We start from the raw sequence: 14,069 nt of genomic DNA on the forward strand, positions 1-14,069 counted from the left end.
CAGTCCTGTTGTCTCTCGGTGGCTATGATTCTTTGCCTGACCGTAGCTTTTGCTTGGCCCAACCCCAGACTTAGAAGGGCTTGAGGGGCAAAACCCAGTTTCTGAAGGGTGTTCAGGACTGCTGCCAGCCAGAGTCTTATATATAGCTATAATATAGGTTCATAAATGTACAACCAAGCATGTACATAGCTATGTGAACCACATGTCTGGAGCAGCACAGGAAGACCGCCCTGAAACCATTTTGACTCCCCAACTGACCAAATGTTTTCTCTGCAAGGAGGGAGGGCAGGAATTGGGAAATCACCATCTCAAAGGAATGGGCAGACTACCAGGAAAGGCAATCAGGTAAGGCATTATCAGATAACCTGGCAGACAGGAAAAACAACAACATTCAAATTTCTGTTGTAGACCGCCTTTTCTGTGATGTAGGTATGATGTTTGTGGGGGGTGGTCTTGGGTTACACCCCTTCTGTGATGTATGTATGATATATGGAGGGGTGGTCTGGAGCTCCAGGGCAGGGAATTTAAAATGTCTCTATAAGGGCAGGCACACCTTTGTTCGGGGTCCTCCTCCTTTCCTGCGTATGAGGGGAACACCCTGTTGCAACAAATCAATAAAGATCAGGCTTACGAGCTGCTTTGCTTCTCAATACAGTCATACCTCATGTTACAATGGCTTCAGGTTGAGCGTTTTCAGGTTGTGTCCCGCGGCGACCTGGAAGTACCGGAAAAGGTTACTTCCAGGTTTCTCAGCTCGCACATGCGCAGACACACAAAATGATGTTGCGCGCATGCACAGAAGCAGCAAATCGCAACCCGCGCACACGCAGACACAGGTTGCATTCTGCTCATGTTGCGAACAGGGCTCCAGAACGGATCCCGTTTGCAACCAGAGGTACCACTGTATTCTCTGGTTGGCCTCTGTTATTTTTGCCAACCGACTGAGAACCTACAAAGGACTCTATAAGGGCTCTTGTGTCCCCCATAAGGGAAGAAGGGCAGATTTTGCTTATTACAGTGCGCTGACATTATATACCTGGCATTTTGCAGAGTGGCCCATGGGAAAAGAGGGTCCCTGCCCGCAAAGGCCATACATTCACATTCTAATTCCGTGATGCTGTGGGGGTTCTCAAGTGTACGTGAGATAGGTCCCTAAATGTCATGTCTCAGCCAGTGGAGTCGAAGAACTGTAGAACTGAGAGCTGGAGGGCACCCCAGGGGCCATCTAGTCTGACCCCCCCCTGCAATGCCAGAAGCAGAGCTAAAGAATCCCTAACAGATGGCCAACCAGCCTCTGCTTAAAAACCTCCACTGAAGGAGAGTCCGCCGCCTTTTGAGCTAGTTTGTTCCACATCTGAACAGCTCTTATCACCAGAAAGTTCTTCTAAATGTTTAGTTGGAATCTCATTTCTTGTCACTTGAAGCCATGGGTTCGAGTCCTACCCTCCAGAGCAGCAGAAAACAAGCTTGCTCCATCTTACGAGGGAGAGCCCTTCAGATATGTGAAGATGGCTAAACATAACCAACTCCCTCCTAAGGCTTCGTTTCCAAGCCCTTTGTCATCTTTTTCACCCTCCTCTGCACATTTTCACTAGCCTCCCTGGGGAGAGCATTCCACAGATGGGGAGCCACTGCAGAGAAGCCCCTGCTCTTGTGTTGCCATCCTCCGGACCTCTGGTGGAGGGCCTCAGGTCTGGGTTGGTGCATACATGGAGAGGCAATCCTTGAGGTATTGTGGTCCTGAGCTGTTTAAGGCTTTATAGGTCAAAACCAGCACTTTGAATCGGGCCCAGAATTAGCTGCCAGCGCAGTCAGGCCAGGATCGGCGTAATATGTTCAAACTATCTTGCCCTGATGAGCAATCTGGTTGCCAAATTCTGCACCAGCTGAAGTTTCTGAATTGTCTGCAGAGGCAGCCCCATGTTTAACACCTTACAAAACAGCCCCATGGCAAAGGGGGCAGCTTAAACGCCAGATGAAAACCTGATCCATCTTGAAAAGTCCTTGATCCATCTTGAGAAGTCCCTGCCTACAGGTGAGGATTCCTCTGGAGTAAATGAGGCTGAGGGTATGTTTTATATGTATCACAGTATTTTAATATTCTTTTGGAAGCCGCCCAGAGTGGCTGGGGAAACCCAGCCAGATGGGCGGGGTATAAATAATAAATTATTATTATTATTATTATGTGGTGGACTTGTAAAAGGGTAAAAGAGTACAGTGGTACCTCGGGTTACATACGCTTCAGGTTACAGACTCCGCTAACCCAGAAATAGTTGCTTCAGGTTAAGAACTTTGCTTCACTTTGCACACTTCTTCAGATAACTTTAAAGAAAAAATCTTTAAAAGTAGGAAAACAGGAAATGTTGTTTCCAGTAGCACCTTAGAGACCAACTAAGTTTGTTCTTGGAATGAGCTTTCGTGTGCATGCACACTTCTTCAGATAACTTCAGGTATCTGAAGAAGTGTGTATGCACAGGAAAGCTCATTCCAAGAACAAACCTAGTTGGTCTCTAAGGTGCTACTGGAAGGGGGGGGGAATTGTTTTGTTTCGACTACGGCAGACCAACACGGCTTTTGTTGTCATTTAGTCATGTCCGACTCTTTGTGACCCCCTGGACCAGAGCACGCCAGGCACTCCTGTCTTCCACTGCCTCCCGCAGTTTGGTCAAACTCATGCTGGTAGCTTCGAGAACACTGTCCAGCCATCTCGTCCTCTGTCGTCCCCTTCTCCTTGTGCCCTCCATCTTTCCCAACATCAGGGTCTTTTCCAGGGAGTCTTCTCTTCTCATGAGGTGGCCAAAGTCTTGGAGCCTCAGCTTCAGGATCTGTCCTTCCAGTGAGCACTCAGGGCTGGTTTCCTTCAGAATGGAGAGGTTTGATCTTCTTGCAGTCCATGGGACTCTCAAGAGTCTCCTCCAGCACCATAATCCAAAAGTATCAATTCTTCTACCTACCTGTAACTAGGAAATGTTGTGTTTGACCGCTTCAGTGATGATACACCCCACAGGGGGAACCTTCTAGGAGGCTGAGACAGGCAATGGCCAACAGCCCAGCTCTCTAGTAGGCCAGGTGGGGCTCACTAGCTCTGGGAGAGGACATGTGAGGGTCCTAGGCCCCATCCAGCCCAGGTGCTGCAAGCATCATGCAAAGCACAAAAGGGAAACAGAGTTGAGGTGCTGTGTCTGCTCAACTGCCCATGTTGAGGGACCTTGGCTGAGATGCTTCTAGATCTCTACAGGGCTGTGCTTTGGGGCGGACTCTGGACTGTATCCTGACTGCTGGACTTCGGATATGGCTACTTGGCTTGAGCCTGGCCTGTGTCTCCTGAACTTTGGCCCTCGGACTTTGGATTTTGGACTGGGCATACCAACTTGCTGCCAGGTAGACCAGATGTTCGGGACATTGGCTCAACTCCATGCTCTTCCTGCTGTTGGGGTGCCTGCCTTTTTCAAGCCTGGCCATGGACTTGTCTGGATCTTGCCTCTCGCCTGACCCTTTGCCGTAGACTCCCTTTGCTTGGACTCGGACCTCAGATCAGCCCAGGATCTTCCTTTGGTTGCTGGCCTGTTGATGATGCTGATGTGGCCAAGTCCTCCATTTACTCATGAGTCCAGTGAGGACACTGGCCTGGAAATGGCATCCGTCCAAGGGGAGAGATTCATCCTCATTTGGGATGAGCAGCCTGATATTTCTGCTGTACTTTAGACTTCCCTCGGTGTCGGCTCTGTATCTCTTAGGCAGAGAAGCATGGCAAGAGGTGAGTAATTTGGCTCAACACAGGTTGGTTGGTTAGGAACATAGGAAACTGCCTTACACTAGGACTGCCATACGCCCTGTCATGGTCTGGTTTACGGGCGGTCGAAGTCCCGGCTGAGGACGTCGGGACCAGGGGCAGAACGGCGAGGTGGGAGCAGGAACGGGAATCCGGAAGCCAGGAGCCAGGATGCCAAGGGTCCAAGGATCAGGAAGCAAGGAGTCAAGAAGCCAAGGGTCAGAGGGTCAGGAAGAAGGAGTCAAGAAGTCAAGGGTCCAAGGGTCAGGAAGCAAGGAGTCAAGGGTCCGAGAGTCAGGAAGTAAGGAGTCAAGAAGTCAAGGGTCCGAGGATTAGGAAGAAGGAGTCAAGAAGTCAAGGGTCCGAGAGTCAGGAAGCAAGGAGTCAAGAAGCCAAGGGTCTGAGGGTCAGGAAGAAGGAGTCAAGAAGTCAAGGGTCTGAGAGTCAGGAAGCAAGGAGTCAAGAAGTTAAGGGTCCGAGGGTCAGGAAGAAGGAGTCAAGAAGTCAAGGGGGTGAGGGTCAGGAAGCAAGGAGTCAAGAAGCCAAGGGTCAGAGGGTCAGGAAGAAGGAGTCAAGAAGTCAAGGGTCCGAGGGTCAGGAAGAAGGAGTCAAGGGTCTGAGGGTCAGGAAGCAAGGAGTCAAGAAGTCAAGGGTCCAAGGGTCAGGAAGAAGGAGTCAAGAAGTCAAGGGGCTGAGGGTCAGGAAGCAAGGAGTCAAGAAGTTAAGGGTCCAAGGGTCAGGAAGAAGGAGTCAAGAAGTCAAGGGTCCAAGGGTCAGGAAGAAGGAGTCAAGAAGTCAAGGGGCTGAGGGTCAGGAAGAAGGAGTCAAGAAGTCAAGGGTCCAAGGGTCAGGAAGAAGGAGTCAAGAAGTCAAGGGTCCGAGGGTCAGGAAGAAGGAGTCAAGAAGTCAAGGGTCCGAGGGTCAGGAAGAAGGAGTCAAGAAGTCAAGGGGCCGAGGGTCAGGAAGCAAGGAGTCAAGAAGCCAAGGGTCTGAGGGTCAGGAAGCAAGGAGTCAAGAAGTCAAGGGTCCGAGGGTCAGGAAGAAGGAGTCAAGAAGTCAAGGGTCTGAGGGTCAGGAAGCAAGGAGTCACGAATTCAAGGGTCCGAGGGTCAGGAAGAAGGAGTCAAGAAGTCAAGGGTCTGAGGGTCAGGAAGCAAGGAGTCCAGAAGTCAAGGGTCCGAGGGTCAGGAAGAAGGAGTCAAGAAGTCAAGGGTCTGAGGGTCAGGAAGCAAGGAGTCACGAATTCAAGGGTCCAAGGGTCAGGAAGAAGGAGTCAAGAAGTCAAGGGTCCGAGGGTCAGGAAGCAAGGAGTCAAGAAGTCAAGGGTCCGAGGGTCAGGAAGAAGGAGTCAAGAAGTCAAGGGTCTGAGGGTCAGGAAGCAAGGAGTCACGAATTCAAGGGTCCGAGGGTCAGGAAGAAGGAGTCAAGAAGTCAAGGGGCTGAGGGTCAGGAAGAAGGAGTCAAGAAGTCAAGGGGCTGAGGGTCAGGAAGCAAGGAGTCAAGAAGTTAAGGGTCCAAGGGTCAGGAAGAAGGAGTCAAGAAGTCAAGGGTCCAAGGGTCAGGAAGAAGGAGTCAAGAAGTCAAGGGGCTGAGGGTCAGGAAGAAGGAGTCAAGAAGTCAAGGGTCCAAGGGTCAGGAAGAAGGAGTCAAGAAGTCAAGGGTCTGAGGGTCAGGAAGCAAGGAGTCCAGAAGTCAAGGGTCCAAGGATCAGGAAGCAAGGAGTCAAGAAGCCAAGGGTCAGAGGGTCAGGAAGAAGGAGTCAAGAAGTCAAGGGTCCAAGGGTCAGGAAGCAAGGAGTCAAGGGTCCGAGAGTCAGGAAGTAAGGAGTCAAGAAGTCAAGGGTCCGAGGATTAGGAAGAAGGAGTCAAGAAGTCAAGGGTCCGAGAGTCAGGAAGCAAGGAGTCAAGAAGCCAAGGGTCTGAGGGTCAGGAAGAAGGAGTCAAGAAGTCAAGGGTCCAAGGGTCAGGAAGCAAGGAGTCAAGGGTCCGAGAGTCAGGAAGCAAGGAGTCAAGAAGTCTAGGGTCTGAGGGTCAGGAAGAAGGAGTCAAGAAGTCAAGGGTCTGAGAGTCAGGAAGCAAGGAGTCAAGAAGTTAAGGGTCCAAGAAGTCAAGGGTCCAAGTGTCAGGAAGAAGGAGTCAAGAAGTCAAGGGGCTGAGGGTCAGGAAGAAGGAGTCAAGAAGTCAAGGGTCCGAGGGTCAGGAAGAAGGAGTCAAGAAGTCAAGGGGCTGAGGGTCAGGAAGCAAGGAGTCAAGAAGCCAAGGGTCAGAGGGTCAGGAAGAAGGAGTCAAGAAGTCAAGGGTCCGAGGGTCAGGAAGAAGGAGTCAAGGGTCTGAGGGTCAGGAAGCAAGGAGTCAAGAAGTCAAGGGTCCAAGGGTCAGGAAGAAGGAGTCAAGAAGTCAAGGGGCTGAGGGTCAGGAAGCAAGGAGTCAAGAAGTTAAGGGTCCAAGGGTCAGGAAGAAGGAGTCAAGAAGTCAAGGGTCCAAGGGTCAGGAAGAAGGAGTCAAGAAGTCAAGGGGCTGAGGGTCAGGAAGAAGGAGTCAAGAAGTCAAGGGTCCAAGGGTCAGGAAGAAGGAGTCAAGAAGTCAAGGGTCCGAGGGTCAGGAAGAAGGAGTCAAGAAGTCAAGGGTCCGAGGGTCAGGAAGAAGGAGTCAAGAAGTCAAGGGGCCGAGGGTCAGGAAGCAAGGAGTCAAGAAGCCAAGGGTCTGAGGGTCAGGAAGCAAGGAGTCAAGAAGTCAAGGGTCCGAGGGTCAGGAAGCAAGGAGTCACGAATTCAAGGGTCCAAGGGTCAGGAAGAAGGAGTCAAGAAGTCAAGGGTCCGAGGGTCAGGAAGAAGGAGTCAAGAAGTCAAGGGTCTGAGGGTCAGGAAGCAAGGAGTCCAGAAGTCAAGGGTCCGAGGGTCAGGAAGAAGGAGTCAAGAAGTCAAGGGTCTGAGGGTCAGGAAGCAAGGAGTCACGAATTCAAGGGTCCAAGGGTCAGGAAGAAGGAGTCAAGAAGTCAAGGGTCCGAGGGTCAGGAAGCAAGGAGTCAAGAAGTCAAGGGTCCAAGGGTCAGGAAGAAGGAGTCAAGAAGTCAAGGGTCTGAGGGTCAGGAAGCAAGGAGTCACGAATTCAAGGGTCCGAGGGTCAGGAAGAAGGAGTCAAGAAGTCAAGGGGCTGAGGGTCAGGAAGAAGGAGTCAAGAAGTCAAGGGTCCAAGGGTCAGGAAGAAGGAGTCAAGAAGTCAAGGGTCCGAGGGTCAGGAAGAAGGAGTCAAGAAGTCAAGGGGCCGAGGGTCAGGAAGCAAGGAGTCAAGAAGCCAAGGGTCTGAGGGTCAGGAAGAAGGAGTCAAGAAGTCAAGGGTCCGAGGGTCAGGAAGAAGGAGTCAAGAAGTCAAGGGTCTGAGGATGAGAAAGAAGGAGTCAAGAAGCCAAGGGTCCGAGGGTCAGGAAGAAGGAGTCAAGAAGTCAAGGGTCTGAGGGTCAGGAAGAAGGAGTCAAGAAGTCAAGGGTCCGAGGGTCAGGAAGAAGGAGTCAAGAAGTCAAGGGTCCGAGGGTCAGGAAGAAGGAGTCAAGAAGTCAAGGGTCCGAGGGTCAGGAAGAAGGAGTCAAGAAGTCAAGGGTCTGAGGGTCCGGAAGAAGGAGTCAAGAAGCCAAGGGTCCGAGGATGAGAAAGAAGGAGTCAAGAAGCCAAGGGTCCGAGGGTCAGGAAGAAGGAGTCAAGAAGTCAAGGGTCTGAGGATGAGAAAGAAGGAGTCAAGAAGCCAAGGGTCCGAGGGTCAGGAAGAAGGAGTCAAGAAGCCAAGGGTCCGAGGGTCAGGAAGAAGGAGTCAAGAAGCCAAGGGTCCGAGGGTCAGGAAGAAGGAGTCAAGAAGTCAAGGGTCCGAGAGTCAGGAAGAAGGAGTCAAGAAGTCAAGGGTCCGAGAGTCAGGAAGAAGGAGTCAAGAGGTCTGAGGATCAGGAAGCAAGGAGTCAAGAAGTCAAGGGTCTGAGGATCAGGAAGAAGGAGTCAAGAGGTCTGAGGATCAGGAAGAAGGAGTCAAGAAGTCAAGGGTCCGAGAGTCAGGAAGAAGGAGTCAAGAAGTCAAGGGTCCGAGGGTCAGGAAGAAGGAGTCAAGAAGTCAAGGGTCTGAGGATCAGGAAGAAGGAGTCAAGAAGTCAAGGGTCCGAGGGTCAGGAAGCAAGGAGTCAAGAAGCCAGGGGTCTGAGGATCAGGAAGAAGGAGTCAGGAAGTCAAGGGTCCGAGGGTCAGGAAGTAAGGAGTCAAGAAGCCAAGGGTCTGAGGGTCCGGAAGAAGGAGTGAAGAAGTCAAGGGTCTGAGCGTCAGGAAGAAGGAGTCAAGAAGTCAAGGGTCCGAGGGTCAGGAAGAAGGAGTCAAGAAGTCAAGGGTCCGAGGGTCAGGAAGAAGGAGTCAAGAAGCCAAGGGTCTGAGGGTCAGGAAGAAGGAGTCAAGAAGCCAAGGGTCCGAGGGTCAGGAAGAAGGAGTCAAGAAGCCAAGGGTCCGAGGGTCAGGAAGAAGGAGTCAAGAAGTCAAGGGTCCAAGGGTCAGGAAGAAGGAGTCAAGAAGTCAAGGGTCCAAGGGTCAGGAAGGAGGAGTCAAGAAGTCAAGGGTCTGAGGGTCAGGAAGAAGGAGTCAAGAAGTCAAGGGTCCGAGGGTCAGGAAGCAAGGAGTCAAGGGTCTGAGGGTCAGGAAGCAAGGAGTCAAGAAGTCAAGGGTCCGAGGGTCAGGAAGCAAGGAGTCAAGGGTCTGAGGGTCAGGAAGCAAGGAGTCAAGAAGTCAAGGGTCCGAGGGTCAGGAAGAAGGAGTCAAGAAGTCAAGGGTCTGAGGGTCAGGAAGCAAGGAGTCACGAATTCAAGGGTCCGAGGGTCAGGAAGAAGGAGTCAAGAAGTCAAGGGTCTGAGGGTCAGGAAGCAAGGAGTCCAGAAGTCAAGGGTCCGAGGGTCAGGAAGAAGGAGTCAAGAAGTCAAGGGTCTGAGGGTCAGGAAGCAAGGAGTCACGAATTCAAGGGTCCAAGGGTCAGGAAGAAGGAGTCAAGAAGTCAAGGGTCCGAGGGTCAGGAAGCAAGGAGTCAAGAAGTCAAGGGTCCAAGGGTCAGGAAGAAGGAGTCAAGAAGTCAAGGGTCCAAGGGTCAGGAAGCAAGGAGTCATGAATTCAAGGGTCCGAGGGTCAGGAAGAAGGAGTCAAGAAGTCAAGGGGCTGAGGGTCAGGAAGAAGGAGTCAAGAAGTCAAGGGTCCAAGGGTCAGGAAGAAGGAGTCAAGAAGTCAAGGGTCCGAGGGTCAGGAAGAAGGAGTCAAGAAGTCAAGGGGCCGAGGGTCAGGAAGCAAGGAGTCAAGAAGTCAAGGGTCCAAGGGTCAGGAAGAAGGAGTCAAGAAGTCAAGGGTCTGAGGGTCAGGAAGCAAGGAGTCATGAATTCAAGGGTCCGAGGGTCAGGAAGAAGGAGTCAAGAAGTCAAGGGTCTGAGGGTCAGGAAGAAGGAGTCAAGAAGTCAAGGGTCCGAGGGTCAGGAAGAAGGAGTCAAGAAGTCAAGGGTCTGAGGATGAGAAAGAAGGAGTCAAGAAGCCAAGGGTCCGAGGGTCAGGAAGAAGGAGTCAAGAAGTCAAGGGTCTGAGGGTCAGGAAGAAGGAGTCAAGAAGTCAAGGGTCTGAGGGTCAGGAAGAAGGAGTCAAGAAGTCAAGGGGCCGAGGGTCAGGAAGAAGGAGTCAAGAAGTCAAGGGTCCGAGGGTCAGGAAGAAGGAGTCAAGAAGTCAAGGGTCTGAGGGTCCGGAAGAAGGAGTCAAGAAGCCAAGGGTCCGAGGGTCAGGAAGAAGGAGTCAAGAAGTCAAGGGTCTGAGGATGAGAAAGAAGGAGTCAAGAAGCCAAGGGTCCGAGGGTCAGGAAGAAGGAGTCAAGAAGCCAAGGGTCCGAGGGTCAGGAAGAAGGAGTCAAGAAGCCAAGGGTCCGAGGGTCAGGAAGAAGGAGTCAAGAAGTCAAGGGTCCGAGAGTCAGGAAGGAGGAGTCAAGAAGTCAAGGGTCCGAGAGTCAGGAAGAAGGAGTCAAGAGGTCTGAGGATCAGGAAGCAAGGAGTCAAGAAGTCAAGGGTCTGAGGATCAGGAAGAAGGAGTCAAGAGGTCTGAGGATCAGGAAGAAGGAGTCAAGAAGTCAAGGGTCCGAGAGTCAGGAAGAAGGAGTCAAGAAGTCAAGGGTCTGAGGATCAGGAAGAAGGAGTCAAGAAGTCAAGGGTCCGAGGGTCAGGAAGCAAGGAGTCAAGAAGCCAGGGGTCTGAGGATCAGGAAGAAGGAGTCAAGAAGTCAAGGGTCCGAGGGTCAGGAAGTAAGGAGTCAAGAAGCCAAGGGTCTGAGGGTCCGGAAGAAGGAGTGAAGAAGTCAAGGGTCTGAGGGTCCGGAAGAAGGAGTGAAGAAGTCAAGGGTCTGAGCGTCAGGAAGAAGGAGTCAAGAAGCCAAGGGTCCGAGGGTCAGGAAGAAGGAGTGAAGAAGCCAAGGGTCCGAGGGTCAGGAAGAAGGAGTCAAGAAGCCAAGGGTCTGAGGGTCAGGAAGAAGGAGTCAAGAAGCCAAGGGTCCGAGGGTCAGGAAGAAGGAGTCAAGAAGCCAAGGGTCCGAGGGTCAGGAAGAAGGAGTCAAGAAGTCAAGGGTCCAAGGGTCAGGAAGAAGGAGTCAAGAAGTCAAGGGTCCAAGGGTCAGGAAGGAGGAGTCAAGAAGTCAAGGGTCTGAGGGTCAGGAAGAAGGAGTCAAGAAGTCAAGGGTCCGAGGGTCAGGAAGCAAGGAGTCAAGGGTCTGAGGGTCAGGAAGCAAGGAGTCAAGAAGTCAAGGGTCCGAGGGTCAGGAAGCAAGGAGTCAAGGGTCTGAGGGTCAGGAAGCAAGGAGTCAAGAAGTCAAGGGTCCGAGGGTCAGGAAGTAAGGAGTCAAGAAGTCAAGGGTCCGAGGGTCAGGAAGCAAGGAGTCAAGAAGTCAAGGGTCCGAGGGTCAGGAAGAAGGAGTCAAGAAGTCAAGGGTCTGAGGGTCAGGAAGCAAGGAGTCAAGAAGTCAAGGGTCCGAGGGTCAGGAAGAAGGAGTCAAGAAGTCAAGGGTCTGAGGGTCAGGAATAAGGAGTCAAGAAGTCAAGGGTCCGAGGGTCAGGAAGAAGGAGTCAAGAAGTCAGGGGTCTGAGGGTCAGGAAGAAGGAGTCAAGAAGTCAAGGGTCCGAGGGTCAGGAAGAAGGAGTCAAGAAGTCAAGGGTCCGAGGGTCAGGAAGAAGGAGTCAAGAAGCCAAGAGTCTGAGGATCAGGAAGAAGGAGTCAAGAAGTCAAGGGTCCGAGGGTCAGGAAGAAGGAGTCAAGAACTCAAGGCTCCGAGGGTCAGGAAGAAGGAGTCAAGAAGTCAAGGGTCCGAGGGTCAGGAAGAAGAAGTCAAGAAGCCAAGGGTCCGAGGGTCAGGAAGCAAGGAGTCAAGAAGCCAAACGCAGCAAGGCAGGGAGCGTGTTGCTGTGGCAAAGAGCCGAAGGGAAATGCTGACCTTATATCCCTTCCCGGCTCTTGCCACGAGGTGCTGTGAGTTACCAATTGGCCTCACCTGTGCGGCCGCGCCTTGCCTCTCCAGAACAAACTTAGGAAGGCCCCAGTCCTGCGAAGCCCTACTGGTCACAGGGCCTGGCTCCTGCATGCACTCCTGACATGCCCAGATTGTCCCAGACTTTACCAGGATCTCAAAGGCAGAATTGACATCCCGGGAGGAATTTCCGAAATGTTGTGCTTTGTTGAAAAATACATTTTTTGCCTCTGTTAATCTCACCACTTCAATATACTCTTAACAGTTTGTCTTGCCATTCCTTTTTTGTTGGCACAGTTTCTTTTTTTCCAGTTTTTAGCAATTAGGATCCTTGCCGCTACGTCTAATATTTGTCGGTGGGGTGTGTCACCAGCTGTTCCTCCTTTCAAGGAGCAGTGCCTTGTTTCCGAAGCTGATTTATTTGTGACAAGTGTCATCAACTGCACAGGGCAACTTAAATTTACTCATTTACACAGATGGGGTCTTCTAACAAAGAAGGGTTAGGATTCTGACAGCCGCAAGACAATTTCTTGACAATATGTTCCTTTATTTGCTGCTTGTTTGGAGACAGCCCAGTTATGAACCCCACCTGCCTTCCATCTAAGGGCCCCCCCCCAAAAAAAAAATTAAAAATACAGCATTAATCAGGTATTTTTGCATGTCTACAGGCATGTTCTTAAGTGCAAATAATCAGGAGTGCTAAATTTTGGATGGCAGGAGGCTGCAAATGGGATCTGGAAGGCCACAGTGTCAGAGAAAGAGCTGGCCAGGAAATAACACAGTTGAAAGTCGGAGTTAGCTTTTATTTTTTTATTTTTTTAATTCTTTTTATTGAGTTTCTCTTAAAAAAGAAAAAAAAGATCAAAAAGAAAAAGAAAAAACAAAACAAATCAACAGATTAATAAGCAATATCCGTACATAACACAGGAATGACATTCATTACCGTTTTTGTCCTTTTCCTTAAAACATTATATTTTTAAATATTTAAACCTTTTCCCTACACCTCCCTTGACCTCCTACCCTCCCGTTTTTGGGTTTCTTAATAAGAAGTTCTTTCTTTTTTCTGCAGCTATTAATTGTTACTGGTTTGCGCGTCGTAAGACTTATATCAGACCTGCTATAGTTTTTAAGTCTCTGTAGTTACCTTCAATGTATACCATAAATTTGTTCCAATCATTAACAAACTTTGTATTTTTTTGGTTTCTAATTTTTTGTGTCATTTTTGCTGACTCAACATACTCATATAATTTTGCTTGCCAATCTCTGATCATTGGGAGTTAGCTTTTAATTAGCAAAAACGCAATCTCCACAGACTTGGCTGCGTGTCAGGCCTAACGAGCAGAGCAATTCCTTCCTGGTGGGTCTTCCTCGTGAAATCAGTTGCTGAGACTGAATGTCCTCACCTCCCCACAACCGCCAAAGTCCCCTCTTCTCTAGGGTTTTGTTCCAAGCAATCGGAGACTGTGCCTGTGTGCAACCAATCTCTTCCCTGCCCTTTTCACGCCTCTCTTGGTTCTTGGAGACTGGGGGGGAGGGAAACTTGTTGCTGCAGGAGGAGGAGACACCCGTGATGCTTTACCAGCCTGACTCATCTCTGCCTCCCTCTTCTCCTTCTTCTGCTTCTGGACTTGTCTCAGCCACCAACTCTCTCAGCTCACTAAGCCCAGAAATGCTGTTTACTTTCCCACCGCAGTGGTACCTAATTATCTACTTGCACTGGCGTGCTTTTGAACTGCTAGGTTGGCAGCAACTGGGACAGAGCAATGGGAGCTCACCCTGTCGAGGGGCTTTGAACCGCCGGCCTTCTGATCAGCAAGCCCAAGAGGCTCAGTGGTTTACACCACAGCGCCACCCGTGCCTCTTCATAGTATAAACACCGGCAATTGGGAAACACTAGCTGGAAAGCGCTCCAGTTGGAGAACAGCTTTTACCAAAGGTGTCATGGGCTTTGAAGACACTCGAACTCAGGACACAAGGGATAAATGTTCTAAGAGGAAGGCACGCTTGGCAAATCCACACCGTGATCAGCTCCCACCCGGAATCCTTTGTCCTCACTGTGGAAGGATGCATGAATCCAGAACTGGCCTCTACAGTCACCACTTAACACACTGTTAAGGCCACATTCATAGAAGGTAATCTTACTCGGCTATGGTAAAGGTAAACGGACCCCTGACTATTAGGTCCAGTCGTGGCCGACTCTGGGGTTGCGGCGCTCATCTCGCTTTACTGGCTGAGGGAGCCGGTGTACAGCTTCCTGGTCATGTGGCCAGCATGACTAAGCCGCTTCTGGCGAACCAGAGCAGCGCACGGAAATGCCGTTTACCTTCCCGCCGGAGTGGTACCTATTTATCTACTTGTACTTTGAGGTGCTTTTGAACTGCTGGGTTGGCAGGAGCAGGGACCGAGCAACGGGAGCTCACCCCGTCGCAGGGATTTGAACCGCCAACCTTCTGATCAGCAAGTCCTAGGCCCTGTGGTTTAGACCACAGCGCCACCCACGTCCCTATGTCTGAAATTAGGTTAAGGTAAAGGGACCCCGGACCATTAGGTGCAGTCGTGACCGACTCTGGGGTTGCGGCGCTCATCTCGCTTCATTGGCTGAGGGAGCCGGCATACAGCTTCCGGGTCATGTGGCCAGCATGACTAAGCCACTTCTGGCGAAACAGAGCAGCGCACGGAAACACCGTTTACCTTCCCGCCAGAGCGGTACCTATTTATCTACTTTGATGTGCTTTCGAACTGTTAGTTGGGCAGGAGCAGGGACTGAGCAACGGGAGCTCACCCCGTCATGGGGATTCGAAC

This window comes from Podarcis tiliguerta, assembly GCF_965153285.1.
Source record: "Podarcis tiliguerta genome assembly, chromosome: 12".
In the NCBI taxonomy this organism is placed as follows: Eukaryota; Metazoa; Chordata; class Lepidosauria; order Squamata; family Lacertidae; genus Podarcis; species Podarcis tiliguerta.